Source organism: Microtus pennsylvanicus, chromosome 3 (assembly GCF_037038515.1).
Source record: "Microtus pennsylvanicus isolate mMicPen1 chromosome 3, mMicPen1.hap1, whole genome shotgun sequence".
Taxonomy (NCBI): Eukaryota; Metazoa; Chordata; class Mammalia; order Rodentia; family Cricetidae; genus Microtus; species Microtus pennsylvanicus.
This window is the reverse complement of record NC_134581.1, coordinates 423,192-449,836: the sequence shown is the minus strand read 5'-3', so window position 1 is coordinate 449,836 and position 26,645 is coordinate 423,192.

Sequence of the window (26,645 nt, the reverse complement as noted above, 5' to 3'; positions counted from 1 at the left end):
AGTTATTTGTTTGTTTTGACACAGGGTATCACGTAGCCTAGGTTGACTTCAAACTTCCTGTATAGGCAAGGAGGCCCTTGACCTCCTGATCCTTCTGCTACTACTTCCTGATTGCTGGACTTACAGATGTCTAACACTATGCTTGGTTTATGTGGTGCTGAGGATGGGACTCAGAATTTTGTTGGTGATACACACTCTCCCAATTGAATTATATCAACAGATCCATTGTGAAGCTTTGTATACATACTCTGTGTTAGATTGTTTTTCCCACTGTGACAAATATCTGAGAGGAACAAATTAAAGAGGGAATTTATTTTGGCTCATAGTTTCAGATGTTTAGTCCCTGACCCTTTGTTTAAGTGTTTCTAGGCCTTTAATGAGGTGGAACACCATGGTGGAAGGAGAGTGTGGTGGAGATTGTTCACTCCATAGCAGCCATAAGTTAAAGAAGATAGGAAGGACACAAAAGGGAAGATGGTAAGATACACTCTTCAAGGGCACACCCTAAATGACCTGCTTCCTTTATCTGGGTGCCACTTCCTATTTTGACTGCCTCCTGATAAGGCTATCATATTATAAATTTACCAAGGAATAAGTCCATTGATTATGTCAGAATCTGAAGGATATAATTACTTCTCAAATGCCTATCAGCTTGACACCTAAGACTAATACATGAGTCTGTGAAGAACACCTCATATTCAAACCTTAACAAACCCACTGCAAAGAAAACCAACAATCAGAGTGTGCAATTGCTAAAAACAGCTGCTAAGGGGACTACTGGAGCAGAGACATCAGAGGAAGTGTCACAAAGGGCTTGGGGACAGACAACTGGGAAGCTTGGAAGCTCAGGGATCTCAAGCTCTCTTTACTGACATTCTGTGAGGAAGATAATATGAAAAGAACTAAGATGATTTAGAAAATCTGTCCATCACTTTTGAGTGCTCACCCAAGGCTGGTTTTGATAATTTATTAGTGTTCTTTTTAAATTTCAGGCATTCTAGGAGAAAGTCTGACCCAAGGTGGAGAATGACTTATGTATTATCCCTTAGCTTCAAGACTCAGAGGAGATCATGTGTTCTTCATGAATACCAACAAGTATAGTTCCATTATCAAGACTTGGCAAGACTCCATGTAACTTCCCAATATCTTAATTGATTCCTTAAAATGGTCACACAAAGGAAGTTTTAGGTTTTTAAAAAAATCTTTTTGCAATGATAAAATACTTTTTTAAAAATAAAAGACAGGAAAAAAAATAAAAGACAGGGTCTATCTTTGAAGCCTTGGATGTCCTGGAACTTACTATGTATATCAGGTGAAACTATGTCTTAAAGTTTATTTTGAGCCTTTCCTGGTTAATTTTTACATACTCTTCTATAATAATGTATCAATCATCTCGGTTGTATAACAAATCACTCCATATTACAGGCAGATGTAATAGCAATCATTCTCTTATGTTTATGATTTTATGGAATAGGAATTCAGGAAAGTTGGGGAGTTCACTGTAGGATTTTCCCTTGATTTCTGTCCTTTCTCTTCCAACCCCTCTCCTTTTCTTTCCTGTTTCCTTCCTCCCTCCCTCCTTCCCTCTCTCTTTCTCTCTTCCCGCTCTTTCTTTCTTCTTGGCAAAGGTCTCACTATGTAGCCCAGACTAGCACAGAACTTGTCATGTAGTTCAGGTTGGCCCTAAACCTGTTGTCATCTTCCTGGTTTAGATTTCCTGGTGCAGGGATAACACACGTGTGCCTGCCAAATTCATCCATTTGTGGGATTTCTCACATGGTTACAGTAGAATGCCAACTTAGGCTTCATTATCTGCCAGTCAGACTGGGTTGGATATCCAAATTGACATACTTCCATGTAGCACGGAGATTCAAATTCAGATTAATCTCACCTTTGCCAGAATGGCTATCATTAAGAAAACAAATGACCACAGCTGCTGTGAAAAGCTTGACTGGGAGAATGAAGGAACTAGAGAAAGAGGGTAGAAAGGAAAGGGCATGGGGCTAATAAAATCAATATACATGACTTATGAATATATATATCAAAAAACGGTGTGAAAAAACCTTGTTCAGGTATTTACTATACCTTGTGGCTTGTGTATACTCAGATACCCTGATGTGCGTGCAGATGTATCCACATCTGAGGTCAACACAGTGAATCTCATTTGCTACCAGCCTGCAACCTATCAGCCATCTTGAGAGAGGCAGAGTCAAAGCAATCATGGGAAAACAGAGTTGGGACAACTGGATGAAGCTAGCCACAGGCCTATTTTGCCAAGTTTCCATTTTGTGACTCAATAATCCCTTCACTGTTTAAGCTACTTGAAGTTAGTTTCCTGAAAATGATGATGGAAATGCTCCTACTTCTGGGATTAATTCTGACTTTAAGAAGGGACGTTTAAGGGGACTTATCTTAATACTCTGGGCCTAACCTTCAAGTATTATACATATGTTCCTGACTTGAGTCTGGTTTCTGACACCTTAATTTCCTCCCAGTCCCCCTATTTGTATTTGAGAGTGGCTGAGTCTCCCCAGAATCTGTTGCTTTTATTCATATCATTCTCAATGGTTACTCATGGCTGGAGTCTTAATCTCTTCCAAAGTATCACCTCAGTGGTTACAGCCCCACCACGCACTATGTCTCAGATGTCTTGCTAGGTTTTAGAGAATGAGTGCTTTCCTATGAACCTCCTTGTTGAGTTATTTCCTTTTCATCCATGGCTTGGTAGACCCCACACCACCTGGTTTTGGCCTGTTATTGTACTATGAAGATTCCAGACACCTGGACCTAAATACTAGACCATTATCTTTCTGGTGCCTGCAGCTGGATGGATGAACCCTGCCTCACTCACAATTATCCCTGCTCCTCCTCGAAGGCATTTTGGTGCATAGCTTCCTGGTAGGAACCTCACACACCTTGGATGGATATGTTTGGTTCAGGAGACACAAAACATACCTCCACTTGTATTTTTTACATGTTCTCTGAAAAAGAGTCATCTCTATGTTTCTCACTGCATAAATCTCCTTGGTATACACTCAGGGATCAGACTTGATCCTATTTCTCTGCTGTTTGGGGTGCATAGATTACATGGGGACTTTGAAAGAAAAAATAGTAGACCCCACTTCCTAAAGATTTCTGACTAAAATATCAATTGTATATGAGTAAATATGTTTAAATCAGCTATGTCAGTTACCACTAACACACACACACACACACACACACACACACACACACACACACACACACATCTTTGCTTCGGGTTTTTGTTTGAGTCCTCCCCTTTCTTGTACTTTAAGGTATTGTCTGTTCGTTAACAGCTATCTGTATTTGGGGCAGAATTCATTCTGAGACTAGCTTTTGGGGTAACTTAGAGTACAGTTACAGAGTAGTAGGTGAATTTATACATGTTCAGAGTGGTTCTGCTCGGTTTCAACACCTTGGTAGTAGGACAGGAGGACACACAAGTGATCAGTGGGAATTTTCAAAGGTCTCAGTAAGGAGACCCAGGAACAGAAACTCCTCGAAACATTTCTGATTATGGCAGGATCTCCTGTGGCCTTTTACCTGCAACATCAGCTCTGCTCCTCCTTCCTCCTCTGCGGTGAAGAAATGCTCCTTCCTTCGGCAGAAAATCTGAGAGCAGTCCAAAGCCTCGTCTGGGAGTACCATTCAGGAAGTGGATTTCTCAAGGTCCTTTCTTCTTCAAATTCTCATGTCAACAGCTACAAAGATTTTTTTTCTCATAGACTGTGTAATAACCTTGAAACATTGGTTATTACAGAACGGTGATAGCTTAAGGTTTTTGATTAAGGCTAGGCATCTCAAGTTCTAATTTCTCAGCATTTTCTCATGCTAATTCTAGGTATTGCTGGAATGGCCGGAAGGTTGGCTTCCTGTTTCTACAGTCTCCTTATCCACACACTGAACGCTGCTTTCCTGGCTGTGGCTTATGAGACCCCATCCCAGAGCTGAGGCTCGCACCTATGAAATTCCCTGCATCTTCTGTTTCAGATCTACGTTTCTGTTTCTTACCCCTGTCTTCACCACTGAATCGCTTCTTTCTGTCTCTCTTGGAAACTGCTGATTACAGGCACTTCGTTAGAATGGGCTCTCCCTTGAACTTTAATCCATTTTGCCTCAGACCTTAAGCCCAGTAACTGGGAAACTGAGTTCTGACAGCTGACAGGACCTTTTGATGAAACCGTTGGTACTGTGGGCTCTTGAGACTATCTCTTACTTTCTAGTTTGCTCAATATGAGGCCCTTTCAGTTAACTCTAGCAGCTATCATTACTCATAGAAGGGCAGCACCAGATTTTGCTAGTGGCTTGGCTCTAGCCACCTAACATCACATTTGGACTGATTTTTACTTCTACAGTACACAAATTTATGAGCAAACAGGCATAAATCTGTACCCATCTACAAGGTGGGAAGAAAATCCTTACCAAGAACCAAACCTGCTATCACTTCTGGAGCTTTGAGAAATTAATGTCTGTGGTGGAGGCCACTAAGTCTATGGCACTTTGTTATGTGAGGCTGAGTTAAAGATGTAGGTACACAAAAACTCCTGACAATAATTAAATCTCCAAGTCCATCTGCATCTCTAAATTCTGTGTGGTTTGGCTATGTAGCCCACAGACTTCCCCCCCGCCTCTTTTTTATTTTTTTGCTCAATCTGGTTAGAGTTGAGTTTCTGATGAGTTTATTTACTATCAGGAGTTATTTCACAGGGTTGAATTTTCACTCATTGCTGAAGTCCTATTCAGTTGTTACTTTTTGTCAAGGACCACAATAATTCCCACCCTGACCTCTGACTTCCTGATGCTGCCTGGCATGTTTAATCTTGATCTGAGGGCCATCCAGGACCCTTAGCACTCTGATACAATCTGCTTCTGGCTAGCAGATGCCCATTCTTAAGGTTAACAGAGTTTCCATATCTCTGAGTTTTCCCAATATTAGTTCATGCAAATTGCCAATCCAATAAAGTCCATTAAATGATTTTGGATTTTTATTTTCAAAAGTATCCATGTTTTGGACAACTGACTGTTTCTGGTCAATGATTCCTGTTAGTTGTAGCCTTCAGAAACCATTTTTGCCTCTTGAGAGGATTTTCTCCCAGCAACCTGAGTTTATCCCCTCGGAACCAGTTGCGTGTCAGGTCTTAGCCTCAATACCTACTTTCCAACTGAGCTGTGAACTTAAACAGTGCTCATATTCAGGGAGCCTGAGTGGGCTGTGTGTCTCTCTATGCTGTACACAATGAACTATCCTTGTCCCATAGTTCATCTATTGAAGTATTGTTATGGCCCACATATCCTGAGCTTGTGGTCTTAGTTAGAGGACCCTCACGATTTCTATCTGCACTTTCCACACAAAGGAAGCTAGATAACATCGCTTACTGGTTTATTTCTATACCACTGAGTGAACACAAAAAACAACAGATTCGGATAAAATTTTTCTTTAATTTACTAATGCCAAAGGCTTGAAGACAAGTGATGAAGTACTTAAGATTCCATTTTCCTATCTATACAAGGCATCACTGCCCAATAGGACTGAGTTTCCTAGATTCAGTCAGGATTTCCAGGTATTGCACTCTTTAAGACTGGGGCCAGGGGCTTTCTGTCACAATGCCACTGGTAAGAGCCATGCTGAGTGATGTTTGACCTCACAGGATGTTGGGGTTTGTTCATGGTCTCTTCTCTCATAAACCTGCAGCTACAGTACTTTTTGTATGACATCCTTCCATCTTATTTTTCAAAAAGTCCAAAATTTGATTTCTCTAGCAGAAACTAGAAAAGTTCTCTGTCACTTTCTCCCTCTCAGAGTAACATAACTCTGATTTTGAACTGGTCATTCAATTTCTTAGATTAGAATTAATATTTCTCTGCATTTCTCACACTTGTAGAGGGGAGGAACTTGTCCACATTATCGTTTGTACTTGATGCACTGTGGATATGCTGAGACACCTTTGACAGTGTAGATAAGAATAATACTGTAATTGTTAGAGCAACAAGATGGAAAGAACCTGGCATTCTGACACTTTTGCAGAATGGGACTGTCTGTCATTCTAGCTTAGATTTTACATGAGAAAAAAAGTGAACACGTCTGCTTTAGCCATATTCTTAGTGGTTTGATTATGGTGTTTGAATCATTGTGACATTCAGGAAACCACTAATGCCTTCAAGCCATCAGTTTCAACTGAAAATATTATAGCTGAGCTCCTTTGAGTTGATGCTCAATCAACTTGATCAATGTCACCTTTGTTCAGGAAGCAGGATGACATCTCTTTCCTACATTGTGGCTGCTGGAAGGCCCCCCTCAGCCAGGAATGGATAACCAGGACAGCAGCACCAAAGTTAGCACCTTGCATGGACCAATCACACACATTGTGGGATGCCACACATTATTTCAGGATACGAATAGAAAACAATAGCTGTTTTTTTTCCTGATCATTACAGGGAGTTTGGGGGTATTAGATATGGAGGCACATGCCTGTATAGCATTCAAGGAGATGAGACATAAGTTTGAGGCCCTCTGGGTTCATGACAAGATGCTGTCTCAAGGGAAATAGTTTGTAGTACTATTAATGTAATTCATTGTGAATTCACAACCTGCCTCTTTTTTGTACTGCTCCTGACAAATAAATGTTTTTCTGTGACTTTTTGTCACATTCCCTGGTGAGGGACTCCAGTTATCTTAATATGTTCATCTGTTTATCTTGCTATAAAAATAACAAGATTGGATACCTCATAAAGAAAGAGATTTATTTGTTTAGGTCATAGTTCTGGAGGCTAACATTGGCTTTGCTTTCTGGTGAGGGTCCTCTGGTGGCTGACATAAAAGGAGAGATTATAGCGAGAGACAGGAGGCAGGGCTTGCTCTTTTCTAATAACCCTTTCTGAAGAATGTAGGAGGACACCAAGAGGATTGCATCAGTTCCTTCCAGGAAATCATGGCCAGTACCCTTAAAGACCTAATTACTTTCCACTAAAATCCACTTCTTAAAAATTCACTTCTTAAAAGTCTTGTCCTCTTCCACATCACTACATAGAAGTCTGAACCCCTAATGCACGAATATCTACAGTTTAGATACCACTTAGTTGATGCTGCCATTTGGTTTGGGCAGCTCTCTTTGTACTAGTGGCTTACAAGAGCTCATCCCTTGTCACATCAATGACTCCCCTCCCCCAAAGTTATCCTAGAACTTCCCTTCTTAGGTAGGAAGACAGAATCTATAATACAATATAAGACAGTTTTAGCTAAAACAAACGTTGGGCATAGGAAAAACATACCTAAAGCATTAAGGAGTGTACACCAGATCTTACTAATAGTTCAGCCTTAGCTGGTCTTAGTACCCAAGACGTTGTATTGAAAGTAGAAGGGAACCATGGATATATGAAGAAAAGTGCCTGCAGATTATAGCTGGAGAAAGGGGAAGAGAAGCAGGTAGTCTAGTCAGAATGTTGCAGAGGATGATTCTCTTCTAGCTACCAAAAGAAGCTCCCAGGCCCAGGAGAAAAAGCTTTTGAGCATAATATGGTTCTCAAATCTTAAAAGTAAGACCAAAACCAGTTTTCAAAGCAAGGCCCAAGGTCTTCCAATTTCTCTGTATGATTCTAACAGAAGAGGCCAAGTCTCTGCTTGGTCCATTGTTATGATTAAGTAGGTAGCCAATGGCAGTGGAGCCCAGCCTTTTCCTTCTCAAAATGGTGGTTGAAGAGAAGTGCCAAAGCCATACTCCTTCTGGCGGCTGACACAAACCTGAAGCAGCAGGATAGGGAGATGGAGTTGACATTGTAACTTTACATTTTTAAAGCCGAGCATGTTGGTTCCAGAGAAAACTTAACTTTTCTTAGTATCTCCAAGCTTTCCTGGTGGCCAAATGATGAAGCAGCAGGCTTGAAACCATTACAAAAATAACCTTTGCAAAGGAGCTGCTATGGTTTGTAGAATATTACTTTTCCTTCTCTTGTTGCCCCTTGTCCTTGGAGCACAAGTGTCTGGTTTTCCAGCTGTCACTTTGATTCACAAGGTGATCTTAAGTATGGAAGTCCCAGAATGAAGATGAGGAAACAGAAGTCAGAGTTCCCATCTTTGATATTTCTATTGATCCACATATTTTCAGGAGGGTCAGACTTTAGGTTTCTTGCACCTAAGTGAGGAATAAGCACGTGTCTTGATCAAGAGCCAGCAACATGGGTGTTGGTGGGAGCTTGTTAGAAATTCCAAAACTTAGAGACAACCCAGACTTTTGGGTACTAGTTTTGACAAGATTCTCAGGTGTTTCATGCATACAATGACTTTAGAAGCACTAGTTTAATATTACTTACAACTATTATTAGAATTTTCTGTTTCTAGCAGCTGCTTTTGTTTTTGAGTCAGGATCTCATGCATCTAAGGCTGGCCTCATACTCATCATGTAGTGAAGGATGGCAGTGAACTGCTGGTCCTCCTGCCTCTGCCTCCTAATGCTGGGATTACAGCTTTCACAATTTTGCTCAGTTTCTTCAGTGCTGGGGATCAAACCCAGGACTACCAACTGTGCTATTCCATCAGTCCACTGAGTATAATTATTGCAGATGGAATATTTGATACCCATGTGGGGGTCCCTGAGAGTATGGGGCTAGAGGAGGGATTGCTGAATAGTTCATTCCTGGGTCCTCTCATGTCTTCCCTCTGCACATATGCATGACTTTCTAGTAAGGTTTCTGGGTGTCTGATGATACTTAGCTTGGGGGAGGCAGACTGAGGTCTATCTAGTCATTCTGAAACTTGAGATGTTCTTCCCCGAAGCCACGACTTCTGTCTTACAACAGGCATTTCTAGGTTAGACTTGGGCTTACTGTCACATCCACCCCATCTGTGACTCATTCTGATTGCTTAAGTGGCTCAAACGGTCTGTTGCAAAACTCCAGGAAGTGACTCTTCCAGTACACCTATACCCACCCAGAGGAGTCATGCAAGGAGTGGGCAAAGAAGCATCTCCTAAAGAGAGCACTCTGAAAAATGTTATTGAAATTATATGTGTACATGTGTGTGTGTGCATACATGTATATGCGTAACATTACACATGCATAGAGGTTCTCATTTCACTATGTGATTCAGTGATGAAACTCAGGTCATCAGGTTGGTGGGGCAAGTGCTTTTACCCACTGAGTCATCTTGCTGACTGACCTCGAACTTTTGATCTTGAATTTAAGTTTTCACTCTGTGCTCTTTACCTTTAAATAAACAGCCCCCCCTTTTTTTAAATCTATTTGTCTGGATAAAAATCCAAATGCCTGGATTCACATCTTCCTTGGTGCTTTATTCTGGGCTCAAGTATGAGGTCTGGCAGTAGTTTGGGTTGTGGATAGATGTGCTGAGTCCCCAAGTCTTCCACACCAGTGCCTCTGACACTACAATTTCCAGATGGATCACTTGGAAACTTTGAGGATAGGGTGCTCTTGTTTCTGCAGGTATGAAAGCTTCTTTATGATGTTTCTGATGTCACTTGGAGGTTACTTCTCCATATAGTAAATTTGTGGACTCCAAGATTTGACATACTTTTAACTGCATTTGACAAATCAAACGAAATGTCCACCCCTGACATTTGACCACAGCAGACAACACCATGAACAGAAACTTATGGGTACTTCTTAATTTTTATCCCTTATCTTCACACCTTGATCCCACACTTTAGATAACAAACTGCCATTTATTATACCATCTCACCACTGTGCTTCTTGTTCGGTAGAAGTGAGGTTTGAGGTTTCTTTGCTTTTATTCTGTTAACAACTTGCTGCATATAGAACACCATTTTGTATTATCAGTGATTTTCAACCTTCCTAATGCTGCAACCCTTAATACAGTTTCTCATGCTGTGGTGACCCCCAACCATAAAATTATTTTATTGCCACTTCATAACTATAATTTTGTTACTGTTGTGAATTGCGGTGCAAATATCTGACATGCAGGATATGTGATCTGCAACCCCTATGGGGTCATGACCCACAGGTTGAGAACCACTGGATTAAATGATTACATTTTGTCCAAGGTGTATTTAGACATCTAATGCTACAGGTAGTGATATTTGATCCTATTTGGGTCCTTGGTGTTAAGTACTATTAATATTTAGGGTGCCTCTCCTCGTCTAATATGGCAGTTTGGCTGTGGTTATGACTTTCAAAGTATTTCCTGCTTTGCTTGTACGTAGATTGCTTACCTCTTTGTGGGAGGCCACAGTCCAAATGCTTGCAAGTTTCTTCAAGCTTCATTGTTGCCCCTCAGTGTATTGGATCTATATGTATGTCAAAGTTAATATGGGTAGATTTCAAAATAAATTATTGCGATGCTGTTAAAGAAACATGAGGCTTGCAGAACTTCACAGCCTTGGATTTAAAGCAGGGATATTGTTCACTCTCTCAACAACTGAAAGTAGGACCCAGCTATTCTTGTAGCCAGAATGGTTTGGGTCATATTGTTTTATTGGTAATGCTCGCACTTGACAGAAATGCAGGTTCAAATTTGTAAGTTGTTAGAACTGAACAGGGCCCAAGAACTCTAAAACCCATTTAGATATACACACACAGCCACACAACCACATGGTCACAGTCTCTCTCTCACACACACACACACATACACACTCACACACACAGAAGCACACACTCACACATGCATACACACGTATACATTAGCATGGCACAGTTATAGCTTATGGCTTTGGAGAACATTTTGATTAATAGATTTATAATAGAGGAATATATCTTTAGAACATTGTAAATACCTTCCAGGTCTTGAGTTTTATAATTTATCAAGACTCAGAAATGTCCGAATCTGTGTTGAGGTTGATTGTCCATCTATAATCTTTCTTTCTTTTTTTTTTATTGGTTATGGTTTTTCAAGACAGGGTTTCTCTGTAACTTTGGAGTCTGTCTTGGAACTTGCTCTGCAGACCAGGCAGGCCTTGAACTCATGGAGATCTGCCTGCCTCTGCCTCCAGAGTGCTGGTATTAAAGGCATGCACCACCACTGCCTGGCTAAATATTTTTTCTTTTTTAATTAAGAGTTTTTCATATAATGTGTTTTGATCATATTCTTTCCTCTTTCCTAAATCCTCCCAGATCTGCTTCACCTCCCTACCCACCTAACTCCAAGGTTTTTTTTTTCTGTTAATAAAAACCTAAACAAAAATCACTAAGACAAAAATTACCAAACCAAACCAATCAAGCAAACAGAGAACAAAAAGTGCACAAAAAATTTAGTACTTTTTTTTGTTTTGGTCAACTACCCCTGGGCATCAGGCCTGCTCTGAAGTGTGATTGATATACCCAGTGACATTCTGTTGGGGGAAAACTAATTTTCCCTTTTTCAGTATTTATCATTTTCAAATATCTTCTTGGTTAGGGATGGGACTTTGTGTCTATTTCCCCTTCCTTCTAGGTTTTCTGTTGAATTCGCGCATGTCTTGTGCACACAGTCACAGTTTTTGTGAGTTCATATTTGTATTAGTTCAGTTGTGCCCTTTTAAGTTTGCATATTTTCCTCATTAAGGGCTAGTATGTCATCAAAAGTTTTTATTTTAGGAAAGAAATGGGAGGAAGTCAATTCACTGATTGAGTTCTTCTCTTCCACATTGGACTGATTGCTAGTCAAGGTATCAGATAACTTCTTCCTCTTGTGAAGGTGAAAGTTCCCTTGGGTACACCTGAGAAGAACAAGAATCCTCGTTTGTTTTTTATTCTTGGTTCTGTTTCACGCCTTCTTAGACCACTGAGGTCCTCTTTATTATCAGTGCTCTAGAGTTCCATGAGTTTGTCTCACGGACCATTTTTTTTTCCCATCTGGGTGTGGTTTGGGGTTTTATACTCTGGAGGTTTTTTCTTCCTTTTGTGCTATGGGATTTTCATCAATTATTACCTTAAAACATTTAAAGAACATTTTGCTTATTTGTTCTCTCTGTGTGCATGTTTGTATTATGGGTGTGTGATTGCCAGGATATTGTGTAGAGGTCAGAGGACAACTTTAATGAGTTGGTTCTCTTCTTCCTAGGAATGGAACTTGGGTTATCAGACTTGGTAACAGGTGCCTTTATTCACTGAGTCAGACACTTCACTAATCAATTCTTTGTTTGGTAGTTTCTTTCTCCTCTCTGTCTTCACTGTTTTCCTTTCTTATAAGTCCTGTTATATGAATGCTATTCTAACTGAATTGATCCATTATGTGTTTTTCTGTAATTAGCCATCTTTTTCACATTTTCTCTGTGTTTCCAAGATTAAACGACTTTGTTATTTTATTTGCTTTTTTGCTTGACTTTGTTTTTCACTTTTAAGATTTAAAAATAAAGTGAAATAGAATTACATCACTTCCCCCTCTCTTCTCACCTGCCCAGCCCCCTCCCTTTCCTTGACCTCCTCCCATGTACTCACCCACTCTCAAGTTGATAGCCTCTTTTTATTTGATTGTTATTGTTACATACATATATCAATGTATGTGTTTGCAAAAATTTTCTGTGTCCCTTTTTGTTGTTTGTGTGTAAATGATTTCAAGTCTGACTACCTTGCATTGGACAACCAATAGGAAGTTCATACCTGGGAGAGGCTAATTCTCAGTCTCCCTGCTGTCATTGGTTGCCTGTAGTTATTTTTCTAGGGGTGGGATCCCACAAAATTTATCACTTTCTTGTTAACATGTGGGTTGATACTGTCATTGTTCCAATCTTGTTTATACAGCCATTTCCAGGAAAGACTGTTCTACAACCTACTTCTTGGAATCCTGGCCCTTATTGTCTTTCTACCTCCTCTTCCTCAAAATGTTCCCTGGGCCATAGATGCAGAAGCTTTGGTGTAGATGAATCCTTTGGATCTGGGTTCCCCATAATCTGTTGATCTTTGCTTTCAACTGGAGAGGAGCTCTAGCTGGGAAGGAGGGAGGGAAGTCAATACAGAAGAGGAAGGAGAATGGACTAGGGAAAATAACACCAAGATTGCTTGACAAATCCTCAAGGAATTGTATTATTTTATTATACACATATCTATTTACCCATCTCTATCATCTTTCTATATATACATATCTATGTATCAATGTATGCATGTATCTATCTTCTATCTATCTATCTATCTATCTATCTATCTATCTATCTATCTATCTATCTATCTATCTACCTACCTATCTGTCATCTATGTACCTATCTCTATCATCTCTATCTATCTTAAAGGAAGTTAAGCTACTTGGGCTGATAATGCTCTTTACAAGAACCACAAACTCATAAAAATTCTAGTACCCATACTAAGAAATCGCCTTTCAAATAGTTGGTCATGGCATATCAAGTGACTCTTCCAAAACGTAGATTATAGATGTAGCCTTTAGTTGCCTATCAGGGGTTGAGAAGTGGCCCCTATTGCGGAAGACACCACATACTTGGGACACAGGGCTGTGATGATTTGATCTGGAGTTTGACCTGAAAGACTTTCCTGCAGTTTGGCTTCCATGGTTCCAGAAATACTGTACAAACTGCCAAGGGAGGGAAGCAATTAAACAACTACTACACTTATGAATCTCAGCAATTACCAGCATGACAAGCTATGCATAAAAATGTAATAAATGATACTCACATGATGGCAGCCAGCAACTGCCTAATTGAAGTTAAGTCTTGCTCAATAGAAGGGAAATCACATCTGGTACAGGAAATTATTCTAAATCTTATCCTTATACCCATAGATAAAAAAGTAGCTGCTATCCCTCATCAAAGAAATCCAGAAAATCATAGAATTATAATTTTTTATTGATTCTGTGGATTTTACCTCATGTATTCTGATTCCACTTATCTCCCCATATCCTCGAATCTGTCCTCTTTCCTTGCAATCTCCCTTCCAAATCAAAACCAAATTCAAAAGAAAAACAAAAACCAAACCAAACAAATAATAATAATAAATAATGATAAAATCTTGTTGTGGAAGCTGTAGTGTGGTCCGTTGAGACACACAGTTTACCCTTTAGTCTGTTCATCTTCACTTGCAAGTGTTCACTGTCATAAGTAATTGGTCTAGCTCAGGGCTGCTGGTTTCTGCTACACCACCAATATTTGGCTCTTACTGGAGCTCTTCTTGGATATCCTGTTGTTGTGTGTCATAGAGAGCCTTCTGGGTTGGGGTGGAACAACTCAGCCCTGGTTCTAGTCCTGGGTAGTAGGTGAGTTGCTCAACTCATTACATTCCCTCATTGTCTTTACCTAGAGGAGCTATCCAGCACTGCCTTGGTTGGCTCTCCCTGAGCAGCCTACAGCAAGGAGAGGACCAGTTCTCCTGCTCTTCAGCCCTAAGATCTGGGTACCACTCACTCATATTTCCAGCGCTTTCCACTGTTTTGCCAAGGCAAGGTCCAGGGCCCTCTCTCCCAATTGCTGTATGGAGCATATAAAGGTGGGTGGGTGGGTGGGGTCAGCTTTCTAGCTCTCATGCCCTTAGGGCTGGCTCACCTGCATCCCTACAACAAGGGGCTGGAGAGATGGTTCAGCCATTCAGAGCACTGGCTGTTCTTCTAGAGGACCTGGGTTCAATTCTCAACAACCACATGGCAGCTCACAGTTGTCTGTCCAGTTCCAGGAAATCTGCCACCCTCATACCAATGCACATGAAAAAAAAATGGTAAAAATATGCTCCAATTATTTTGGGGTGTTTTCAAAAGGTGTCTCTGAAGGAAGTATAATGTCAGAAAAGATACAAAGTAGTTTCTTTAAATTTTTTAATTTTAAAATTATTCTTTTATTTTCTGATATTATGAAAATGATCACATAATTTCCCCTTCCCTATACTCCCTCTAAAATCTCCCATATACTCCATCTCTTTCAAATTCACGACCACTTTTTCATTAATTATTGTCACATAAAAATAAACACATATATGTTTATGTTTATTCATTCCAAAATACATAGATACAACCTGCAAGTCTCTATAATATTACTGACCATTTGATATTGATTAATCAGTTTGGTATGCTCTTCCTTAGGGAAGACTATTTTTTAGCATTGCCTATGTTTCTTATTTATTTATTTTTTAGGTTTGAGGCCTCATGGGATCCTCCCTCCACATAAGAATATCTACTGATCTTGTCTTTGTTCAGTTCATATCTAGTCAGTCAGGCTGGTTGGACTTTATTGTTGTAGCTTCTAACATTCCTAGGAAACATCATCTCACAGAAACTCACTGTTCATGGCTCTTTCTGATTCCTCTTCTGCAATGACCCCTCAGCTATAGGTTCAGGAAATGTATTGTAGACGTATCAGTTGGTACTGGGATCCACAACTCTGCATTTTTATTGGTTGTGCTTTTCTGTAATGGTCTCTTTTTGTTTCCTTTATGGGGGTGAGGACTACATTTACCAGTGTATATAAGGACAAATATTTATAATGTTGTTAGGGATTAGTTAGTTAAGTGTAGATTTTCCTCTGAGATCCAAGACTTCAACAGTCCTGGATATGATTTCTCTCTTGTTGAGTAGTTCTTAAGTCCTACTAGAGAGCTATTGGTTTTTGCCAAGGTATGTGTCTAAATTTCCTATTTTTAATTGTGTGTGTGTGTGTGTGTGTGTGTGTGTGTTGTACATCAGAGGATAACTTGCAGGAATAGATTCTCTCCTTCTACCTTAGAGTTTGAACATAGGTCAGGCTTGATGATGGCCTTTGTCCACTGAGCCATTTAACAAACTCACAAAAGTCATTTTTAAGACATTACTTTTACCATTGAAAACACTTGGGGAAGATATTCCACAATAGAATTGTGGATTTAAGTAACACTTTTCAGAATCTTCTCACTCAACTTCCTGTCCACATTTTCCACCGCCTCCCCATTCCCATCCACAGGGGAAGGCAGCTGATGATGCTGGTAATTCTCTACTTCTGCTTTTGGCTGCACTCTGCAAAGCAAACCTTTTTGCTCTTTGGTTTAAGTTTCTGGAAGAGTGTTACCTTCTCTTCTCTCCTCTCTCATTCTCTCTCCTTCTCTTCTCCTCCTCTTCCTTCTTCCCTCCCTCCCTCCCTCCCTCCCTCCCTCCCTCCCTCCCTCCCTTCTTCCCTCCCTCCCTCCTTCCTTTCTTCCTTCTTTTCATTTATTTTTTTCCTTTGTGGGTGACAAAGGCTCCCTCACAAGTAGCTCAGGCTGAACTTGAGCTAACTGTGTATCTGGGGATGGCCTTGCGCTCTCACTTCTTCCTGCCTTTACCTCTAGAATGCTCTGTGACTGCCTCCACCTCTCTCGTATGGTGATTACAGGCCTGTGATACCAAATTTAAAGATATTTCTTTTAAAAAAATAATGTGTCTTCTGTGCCATCTTTAAATATTCATTTTACAAACTTTGCTTTATACTAAAGCTTATTTAATGGTAAAATATAAATTATTAATTAAGAACAGTCTCTGCTGCTTCTTCGCATGTTTTTTTTTTCCTTTGAACTTTGTTTCCTCATTTTGTGTTGTTCTTCAAGTTCCTGCTGCACGCCTGTCTTTTGTTCTTGACTGGGAGTTCTGGGGCTGTCTGTCCTAGGTATGTGTCCTTGATTCATACAGCTCTGGTCTCAGAGATACTTGTGATTTGAAGTGGAAATGGGGGTGTTGCTGGAAACCTCTGAGGTTTGCAGAAGCTAACTGGACATGTTTGCAGTTTTCTACTACTGGAAGTACGCATTTTACTATGGCCTAGGTATCAAGAAGGGCATCCACTAAGGGTGTTATGAGCCCGTAAGAAAAGACCCCAAAGTTAGTCAGTGTGGGTTTCACATATGTCAAGCACTTCTTATATTTGAGTTCCTGACTAGAGTGTTTCAAAGTCCCTCTCAGAGATGGTGCCAAAGTGTACTTGTAACATTCTAGAACCTTCCTCACCTCCGTTTGAGCCAGACACTCCTTATTAGGACAGCACCCCATCTCTTGAAGGTCAGTGCCTTGCCTGATCTCAAGTGATTCTTTCTGGAAATCTGAATGCCTATGAATTTCCCACAGAATCAGAACACAGACTCATGCCTTACCCACTGTTTATCTCATCATCATGTGCTATGGTAAATTTAAAACAGTAAATTTTCCAGTGTACAAATGGGAAGGATCTTCCCCTTTCCTTTCTTGGAGAATTTCCCTGGAAAACAAGCTGTTTGGGAACTCTTCTGTTAGTTTATTGACTTGTACTTAAATGTTTGTTGAAGCTAAACAGGCTTCTTACCAGCTGGAATACTTTCAGGGTTTGGTAGCCAGTATCTTTGAAAGGTAAAGAAGATAGGTCTGTATCACCCCAAACCATGGGAACTTAGCCTGGGTCTCTTGCTCTCAGCTGTCAAAGCGGGAAATGATACTGTGCTGGTTCTGACCACAGAGGCATCACACCTTTGTTCTTTTGGAATCTAACAGCCACCTTGTTAATAAGATCAAATGAGCCTATTGGATGGTAAGACTAAAATATCTATCACCCCACCTAGCCAACCTCCCTTAACCTGAGACTAGATGGTGTTTCATGAGTGGGCTCAGCAAAGTCCACAGAAATGTCCAGGTAACTTGGCACAGATAGTAAACTTTGAAACACTCAGTGATAATAAATAGTTGTGCTTTAATTGTTAATCCTGTACTGGTTTATTAGGCAGTGATATTTTAAAGCTATGTCTTGTCAAAGAGCACCCTTCCTGCCTTAGAAGCAGAGGGTCTTCTATATTCTCACACTTTCTTCATTTTGCCTTCATATTTATATGCACAGTCAATCTGAAATTAATGTCCACAAATGTGAACCTACTGGATATATCTTTTAATACTTTCTGTAGTTTTAAAAGTGTGAAACATTGTATAATTTACTATTAAAATTATTTTAAATAATTACTATAGAAAAGTCAGAGAAATGCAATAAATAGAGACACAGAATTTCACCCATTGTAACTCAGCAGGAACCATTTATGTTGTGAGACATTTCTGGTCTTTTGGTGAAACTGAAACGAAGCAGTCTTTTTTCATTTTCATCACTTGACATTATATTATGTGGACTTCTAGGTATTTTTTCAATTCTCCAAAAGTTTTAAAATGATGATCATAGTTTAACAAATGAGTATATCATAACTCCTATGTACCTGCTATTAGGCATTGTCCCTGTCTCCACTGTTCAATGTGAATGTTGACAGAACATTGGATATTCTTGTACAGATATCTCTGGTTAGTGCTTCAGAATGATTTCTAGAAGAGATGCTCCTAGGTCAAAGGTGTAAATAAGTTTAAGATCTAGAATAAAAAGTCTTAGTTCACAAAGGCCATTCTTGTCCTTGACCAAAATAGAGCTATACAAACCAAATTCTGGACTAGGCAGAGAAGCTGGGAATATCATAGTTCTGACTGTGCTGATATTCAGAGCAAAAGAATATTTTGGAACATTTGCCTCTGTTTGGGAGAGATCAAAGAAGCACAAATGTCTCTCAGTGTTTGTCACTAACTGCTCAGTGTTCATGGAGCTGAGAAACACACAAAAAGACCAACTTAGAGAAAATGACAATTCAGAGAAGTCAGGGCTCTTATAGAGCACGTCTGAGAACACAGATGGAATAACTGTGTGGCTGTGGGTTTCAGGGACACTTCCCTATCCAGGGTGTGTTTAGTAAGAAGTCCTGGCCAGACAGAGAGAAGTGTGTGTTCTAGTTTACTGCAAAATATATGGTTGGGAGGACCATGAAGGAACCTGAGGAAGAATTTGTAAGCAAGAGATTCTGATAAGAAAGTCCAAGTCATGAAAGGTTTAGAATAACTTTGCACAGAGTTAATACCCATTATAATAACCCGGATGTGGTCTTATCTTTTTGGTTATATCTTCTGCACATCCCCACAGCCAAACCCTCTCCTCCAGCCACATTGGTATTGCTGTTATTCTTCAAGTGTTTTTCCATGTTAGGACCTTTGTAACCTTTGTACTAGGGCTTCTCCTAGAATTGCTCTTTCTTCAAGTATATGTATGGCATTGTGCTTCTTTTTCTCAGGTCTCTGGCTGGTTTTCACTGAGGTAGAGGCATTGTGCATGGACTGGTGTTTCCAGAATCTTATGTTTTATTCAAATAAATTGAAAAAGTGTGCACAAATAGTGCAAGGGACTTTATTCAGAAAAAAGTAAAGATATAGAGGCCACACACTGTAAGGGAGCAATGGGCTCTAAGGAAACATAAAGCTCAAGAGGCCTTGGTTACTGCCTGGGTTTTCTTTTTCTGTGTCTAGAAGAGTTTATTGCTAAAGGTTGGGTGTGACTGATTTTCTGTTTTGATTGACTTAGTTTACTGCACATGTTGTTTTCTATGCTACATCTTCTTTTAATCATAGGTATGCCAAATCATGTATAAGAATAAAAACATTCATAGGGGTTATCTCAGAAAATTCACTCAAAGGATGCAGTTTTCTTCTTTGCGTACAACAAAAACTAGTCCAGGGTGGACTGATTCATTGTCCACTGTTCTCTGATACAGTCCAGAATGCATTTATCCACAAAAACGGCATTATTAAAGTTTCCTAGGGGAGCTATAGGTTAGAAACACCTGTTATTTTGTTTGGAGAAAAGCATAAATGCAACCTAATACAGGTGGGACCCTAGGTTGTTATGCTATCTCAGTGTTTTCTTGCTTCACAACATTGTGAGATAGAGTGTTAGTCAACTTGTAATCACTGGAATAAAAACCTAAACAAAACAATTTAAAAAGAGAAAATATCTGCTTTGTCTCATGGTTTTAGATGTTTTAAGTCGGGCAGTGGTGGCACACGCCTTTAATCTCAGCACTCAGGAGGCAGAGGCAGGCAGAGTTGTGTGAGTTCGAGGCCAGCCTGGTCTACAAGAGCTACTTCCAGGACAGGCTCCAAAGCTACAGAGAAGAAACCTTGTCTCAAAAAAGAAAGAAAGAAAGAAAGAAAGAAAGAAAGAAAGAAAGAAAGAAAAGGAAAAGTTTTTGGTCCATGATGAGACCATCACAGTGGAAGGTGCTAATGTGACACATGGCTCACCTCATACTACCCAGGAAATAGAGAAACAGAAAGGAAAGGGCTAGGACAAATCTAAACTTTCACTAACCAGTTTCCTTTAACCACACCCTATGTCTTAATAACTCATTCGTCTATGAAGTCGTTGTTGATCAACCTATTGATTAGGTCAGAGCTCACATGATCCAGTCACCTCCCAGTTAGTGCCACTAGCTAATCCTTCAGCATATAAACTTTTTGGTGTAATATTTTATATCTAAATTATAATAGGTGTCCTATGACAAATTTGGATAACATGATAACATATCCAGGCCTTGTGGCCCAGGCATGCAGCACCAGTTGTTTTAGAAAGCCTAAGATAGGAGGACTGAGAACTATCAGCTGGGTAACTTGGTGAGGCTTGTCTCAAAATAAAAAGTAAGGGGGAGGATTGATCTCAGTGCTAGAGTGCTTGTAAAGAATGTGTGAGGACCTGGATCCAACCTCCAGTACTTTAAATGAAAGGAAGGAAGGAATGGAGGAATACATTTTGTTTAATATAGTATGCTATTTTGCCACTTCTGTGTTTTTAATTCTGATTTAATTTTCTTCTGGCATTTGTTTTCTATCTCTGATCTTGTTATATAGTAAAATATAAACTCCAAGAAGTGTAAAATATTGACTTGTTGTTTTAACAGGTGGAATCTGTCTAGCAGTTTATTTACACATAGTTTCTGAGGCATGGTAAGTACTTAATAAAATTTTGTGGGATAGGATTAGAATTTAATCAAATTGTCAGGAATATTGGATTAGAGGGGGTCAGTCAGATTTTTACTTTAGACATTTCTTTTTGGCTTCTGGATGAAGGACCAGGACAACAGACTTGGCCAGGAAAGCCTCAAAGCCATGTATCTGAGCTGATGTAATAGAGTAGAGAGAAGGGTAGAACAGAGGGGGAGCTCCAGAGGCTTTAAAAAGGAGGCAAAAATGCTTGATCGAAATGGGTATGGGGAAAAAAGAATATCTAGACTATTGATTTGGGGATCTGGATGCTGGAACCCTGATCAGGGTTAGAGGATACTGGGGGAAGAGCACATTCAAGAGAACTGACAATGACTTCAGCCTAGTTTAGAACATCTGAATTTGAAACTAATCGGGAGCCAATTGGAATTGCAACCTTGTGTGACTGAACTTACTAAAGGAAGCTTGTGGAATGAAGACATGGGAAGGCAGAGAGCATAGGGCTCACCAGGTTGGGTAGAAGGGATGTAAAAATAAAGAACAGCAGAAGGAAAGCAAGGAGGGATGAAAGTATCATGGTAGTATGCTGTAATATTAGCTAATAATAATCTGAGAAAAACAGGGCCTGAGTAGTTTAAATGCACTTTGTAACTTTCAAGTTGCCATCAGACTGCCTAGCTGAGTGGTGGGAACACCTATAGGTCATGGTGTGGAGGTAAAGAGTAGACGGTACAATTTAAGGAGCAAAAATGTCGAGAGAGGCAGAGTGTCTTAGTTAGGGTATCTATTGCTGTGAAGAGACAACATGATCAGGGCTATTATAAAGAAAAATATTTATTTGAGGTAGCTTACAGTTTCGGAGGTTCAGTCCATTATCATCATGTTGTGACATGTTGTTGTGCAGTGCAGGCAGACAGTGTTGGAGAGGTAGCTGAGAGTTCTACATCTTGCAGGGAATAACAGGAAGGGAACTGAGACACCGGTCATAACTTGTAAGAATTTATTTCTGCCTATAGTTTTAGGGTACTAGCCTTAGTGTGTGGCTTCTGTGTGCAGATGTAATTTCTTACAAGGAAGAGGAGGGGTCTCTCATGCTCTCTTGGGAAGCTGGAGCAGAAGCAAACTCATTCGGTTGTTCACAGCTCCTGGGGCAGAGTGGCAGGATATGGTGGTTGGACCCACAGTGATTTCCACCTTGCCCTGTATTTTGTGAGTCTGTATTCCCCTTTGAATCCCCATAATAAAGGCTTTTGTAAATTCACACCATGTTTATATGAGACCTCAAAGCCTGCCTCCACAGTGACATTCTTCCTCTGACAAAGTCACACCTCCTAATAGTGGCACTCCCAGTGAGTATATGGGCATCAATTACATTCAAACTACTACGTTCCACTCTCTGGTTCCCCATAATCATATAACAACATCATAACGCAAAATATATTTATTCCAACTTCAAAAGTCTCTATCACAGTCTCAACGATATTTTAAAGTCCAAAGTTCAAAGTCTCTTCTGGGATTCATGCGATCTCTTAACTGTATCCCTTATAAATCAAAATCAAAAAACAAATCACACACTTCCAACATATAATGGCAAAGGATACACACTCCTCCTCCAAAACGTAGGGCAGGGAGCATAGGGAAGAAATACTGAACCAAACTTCAAACTCTGCACCTCCTTGTCTAATGTCAAAACACTCTTCAGATTCCCAGCTCCTTTCAGTTTTGTTGGCTGCAATGTGCTTCTTTCTCTTGAACTGGTTCCACTCCCTGCTAGCAGATTTCTTTGGCAGGTTTCCCATGACTTTAGCCAAAGTTGGTTGCTTCAACACTGCAAATGAGACTTTGGGTGATTGCCCAGGTAGTCAGTTGTCTCTGTCATTTGTCGCACAATTTAGAAGTTTCTGGATTGCACTTCCTGTTTACTCAAGTAATACTGTTTCCCTTCTCAGATCTTCGATGGAGTTGAAGATTAGATAATTGTAGTTACCTTCCTCATGATTTAGCCAAGCTTAATTTCAATGCAATAGTTAGACTCCTTTAAATAGAATGTTCAGTAAAACTTTTGTTGTGTGTTCCTTGCTTAATATTGTTTATTGCTTGTAATTTTATATTTGGCATCTGTTCCTATTGTATACAGTTGTATTGGGTTTGGATCGATCTTGTTTAGACAAAAGGGGGAGACGATGAGGAAACTCTATCAACCAATCACATCTAGTTAGGGTGTGGGTACCTGGGGCCCAGGTAGAAAAACTGGGAGGGCCCAGATGTGCACCCTCTCTGTGTGCTGCCCGCCGGACAGATAGGATGTCAGACCTCCCATTCTTGTAGTGTGAGTTTCCCCTTTTTAACCATTAAAATATAACTGTTACTCTTGAGCTGTCCTGGTTATTTATCGTACCGACCTAATTCACAACACTTTCTCACCAGCCTCTGGCCAGCAGGAGGTAAAATGCAGCTGCATTTCCCCAATGACTAGTGCTTCTGAACATATTTTAATGTATTTACTGGTTTATCTTTATGATTTCTTTTTGAACTTTTAAGTGTATTTCTTAGCTTGTGCATATGATGTGAGTATAGGTTCATGTATGCCAGTTCATAGAGGTCAGAGGTCAGCTTTCTAAACTTGGTTCTCTTCTTCCACCACGGAGTCTGGGATTTAACTCAGGTTGTGAGGCCTACATAACACTTGCTTTCTCCTGGTGAGCCATCTTTTCAGTCTCTTTATGGCTTTGCCAGTAAAATATCTCCTTATAAGTTTTGCTTGTTTTCTAGTTGGATTTTTAAATGTTAAACTTTAAAAAAATTATTTTATTTTATTGTCCTGGGGGTTGAACCCAGAGCTTTGTATATGCCAGACAAATATTCTATCACTGAGTCACACTCTCAGCCCTAATATTAAGTTTTGAGATGTTTATATGTATTGGGGATATGTGTTTTCAGATATGTGAATTATGGACTTTATTTCAAACCGTATAAAGATAAAAGAGTTTTGATTTTAATGAAATTAGATTTATTTTTGTTTCATGAAACACTTTACAAATACACACACACATACACACACACTAGTGTTTGGTCTGTACATATGCATGTGAATTCCTTTGGAAGCAAGGTGAGGACATCAGATCCCCTAGAACTATAGTTATAGACAATTGTGGGTGCCTGATGTGGGTTCTAGGAACTGAACTTAAATCCTCTGCAAGAGCAACAAGTGTGCTTAGCTGATGAGCCATTCCCTTTGTTGAGTTTTTGAGTCCATGAGTATAGAAAGTATCTATTTACCATTTGGTTTCTTTCACATACATTTTGTAGTTTCAAGGTTTGTGAAATCAGAAAATTCTACAAAAAGTTCAGAATGATGAACCATAGTATGTGATGCTGAGTAAGATAAGTTAGCAACACAAAGAAAAGTCTTGTACTATTATTCTATTCATGTGAGGCACTTTTAGTAGGCTCCACATTCCCAGAAACTGGCAGCTGAATGGTGGTTGTGGGAGCTGATAAGGAGTGATAAGGAGGTAGTATTCCAAGAAAACAGAGGTTCAGTGTGGAAAGTGAAGAATGTTCTGGAGAGAAATGGTGCTAAGGGTTCCCTTTTCCACTCTACACTTGAAAATAGCTAAAACAGTAAATTCTATGTATGTTTTGCCACGTAAAAATTCTGGAAGGGGGCTGGGAATGTTGCTCCGTTAGTAGAGTGCTTGTCTTGCATGTACAACGTCATGGATTTGATTCCCAACACTGCGTAAAATAAACGTACATGCCTATAATCCCAGCACTCAGAAAGTTGACACAGGAGGATCAGAATTCAAGGTCATCCTCCATTACATAGTGAGTTTAAGGCCAGTTTGGGATACATTGTCTTAAAACAAACAAATAACTATACAAACATACAGACTAAAAGGCAGGTGTTCCCCTCTCCTGAGACCTAAAATGTTAGTGCATCATGTTAGGAGATTTTGGCACTCTAACTTTTTTTTGCTTGAGCTAAACCTCAGGAGGGGAGAGCCCAGCCTGTTTTGATATCACATAGAGGTGCATGGTTCCTAACTATAGTCCAGTCCTCTTGGGTAAAGGTATGAATTTGTAGTGCCTTCACATCTTTATCTAAGTAGGTTTGTCAAAACCAAGAGGAGTTCAATTGTTAGACAGAGCTAGGCTGCATAATCCTGGACAAGTATGTTAGTCGAAACAGAATGTGCACAGAGTAATGAGGCCATTTCACTGTCTCTGATTGTCAGGGAGAGTATTGGCATGTTGGTGGCCTGATCAGACAAAAAATTAAGCCACACATCAAAAGGTTATAATATTCAGGGGAAATAGTGGGCCAGAGCTGCCAGAGGGTACTCCATGAGAAAGAAAAAAACATGTGAGTGTAAGGTAAGGAGATATTTGAGAATAGAAACTTTAGGAAGCTTAGGTCAGAAAGGGTGATGATAAAGACTGCTTGGTAAGGCAGATCCTGGAGATGACAAGGTTTGCAACAGGCGAAGATGAAGCTTGAGAAAGGTAAAGATTTCAACTCAAGAAAATTGACACTAGAAAGATAAAACCACTTGCGTAGACCACAAAGTCACTTTGAGTGATGGTATTTGAGCCAAATTTGATATCTGTAAAGATATTTAAAACATGGGACAAACTCAGCAGAGTCAATGGTTGTGAGGAGAAGAGGAAGAAAGCTATGCAGGCACCTGTCATGGCTTGCCATGGAAAAGAGTCTTTATAAATAAGTCTTGCAAAGAAGGTAAAAGTGGGATTCGACTTTACAGCTGTGTTATTAACCTCCAGATGTTTGGGCATCTCTTTGCACTGTGTCTGGTACTGGGGACAAAGAAATGAAACACAGGTTCTGTTTTCAGTAAATGCTCAGACTAGTGGGGAAGGCAGACCCAGAAGTTATTCTTCACTACAGAGTGGGAACAGCTGTTGGAGCCATGAGGGGGTGACCTGCTTGGTGGTGAGGTCAGGGTCATAAAGGATGTAGACATTAAGTACTCAGGGAAGACTCATCAGATGGTTGCCATAGCAAGGAGTAAACTTCTGCATTCAGCAGAAGTTGTGTACCAGGAGATGAGGGCAGATGGTGCACTGTTGCAAGAGCATTTTAGCCTGAGGATTATCTGTGAAAGAGAGTGAGTGATAAGAGACAGTCTGTATTTTAGGGACTGTGAAAAGACCATATGTGGTGGCTTATGCCTGTAATTCCAGCCCTTGGGAGGTCAAGGTAAGGGGATTGCTACAAGCTCTAGCTCAGTTTGGGTTACTTGGAGAATATAGGCTAGACTGAGCTATAATGAGAGACCTTAACTCATAAAAACAAAACAAATAAAATGAGAAAGAGGGAGAGGGAGGGAGGAAAAAATGAGGGGGAAAAGAGGAGAGGGAGGAGGGGGGGAGAAAGAGCATGTTAACAAAGTACAAAGGCTTTCACCATGTAAAAATGTATCTTTGGACCTATGTATGGAAAAAAGGCAGGTTCATATTATGCTCTCTTCCTTTTTCAGGAAGTTTCTTTGATCATGACTGGTGTGATGTTTTATGGTAAAATGTGGTTACTATAAAGGGAACAAGCATGGAGTTACCGGAACCACATTTTTCTGGCTGTAAAGAAGTCATAAGAAACACCAGAGAATACTCTCTCTGATTGCTCAGCAGCTTCTTGCTAGAGTGGTAAATGTATGCTTCAGGGAGGACTAAAGAGAAAGCCAGAAAATGAACTGGGGAAGAATCAGGTGTCATTATGAAGGTGAAGGGCTCTGAGTACCCCTGTCTCTACCATGAAACAGGACAAGCAAGAGTTTCTCCAGGGGAAGGTGCGTTGGAGAAGTAAGAAAGCTTGGGAAGGAAAGCAGAACTTGATGGAGGTGGGACTTGACAGAGAGCCAATAGAGGCTGGCAGAGGGATGAGAGAGCTTGATATAGAGACAGTTGAATGAAGACCCTATGTAACTTGATGGAGGGACAGAAGTGTAGTTGTACC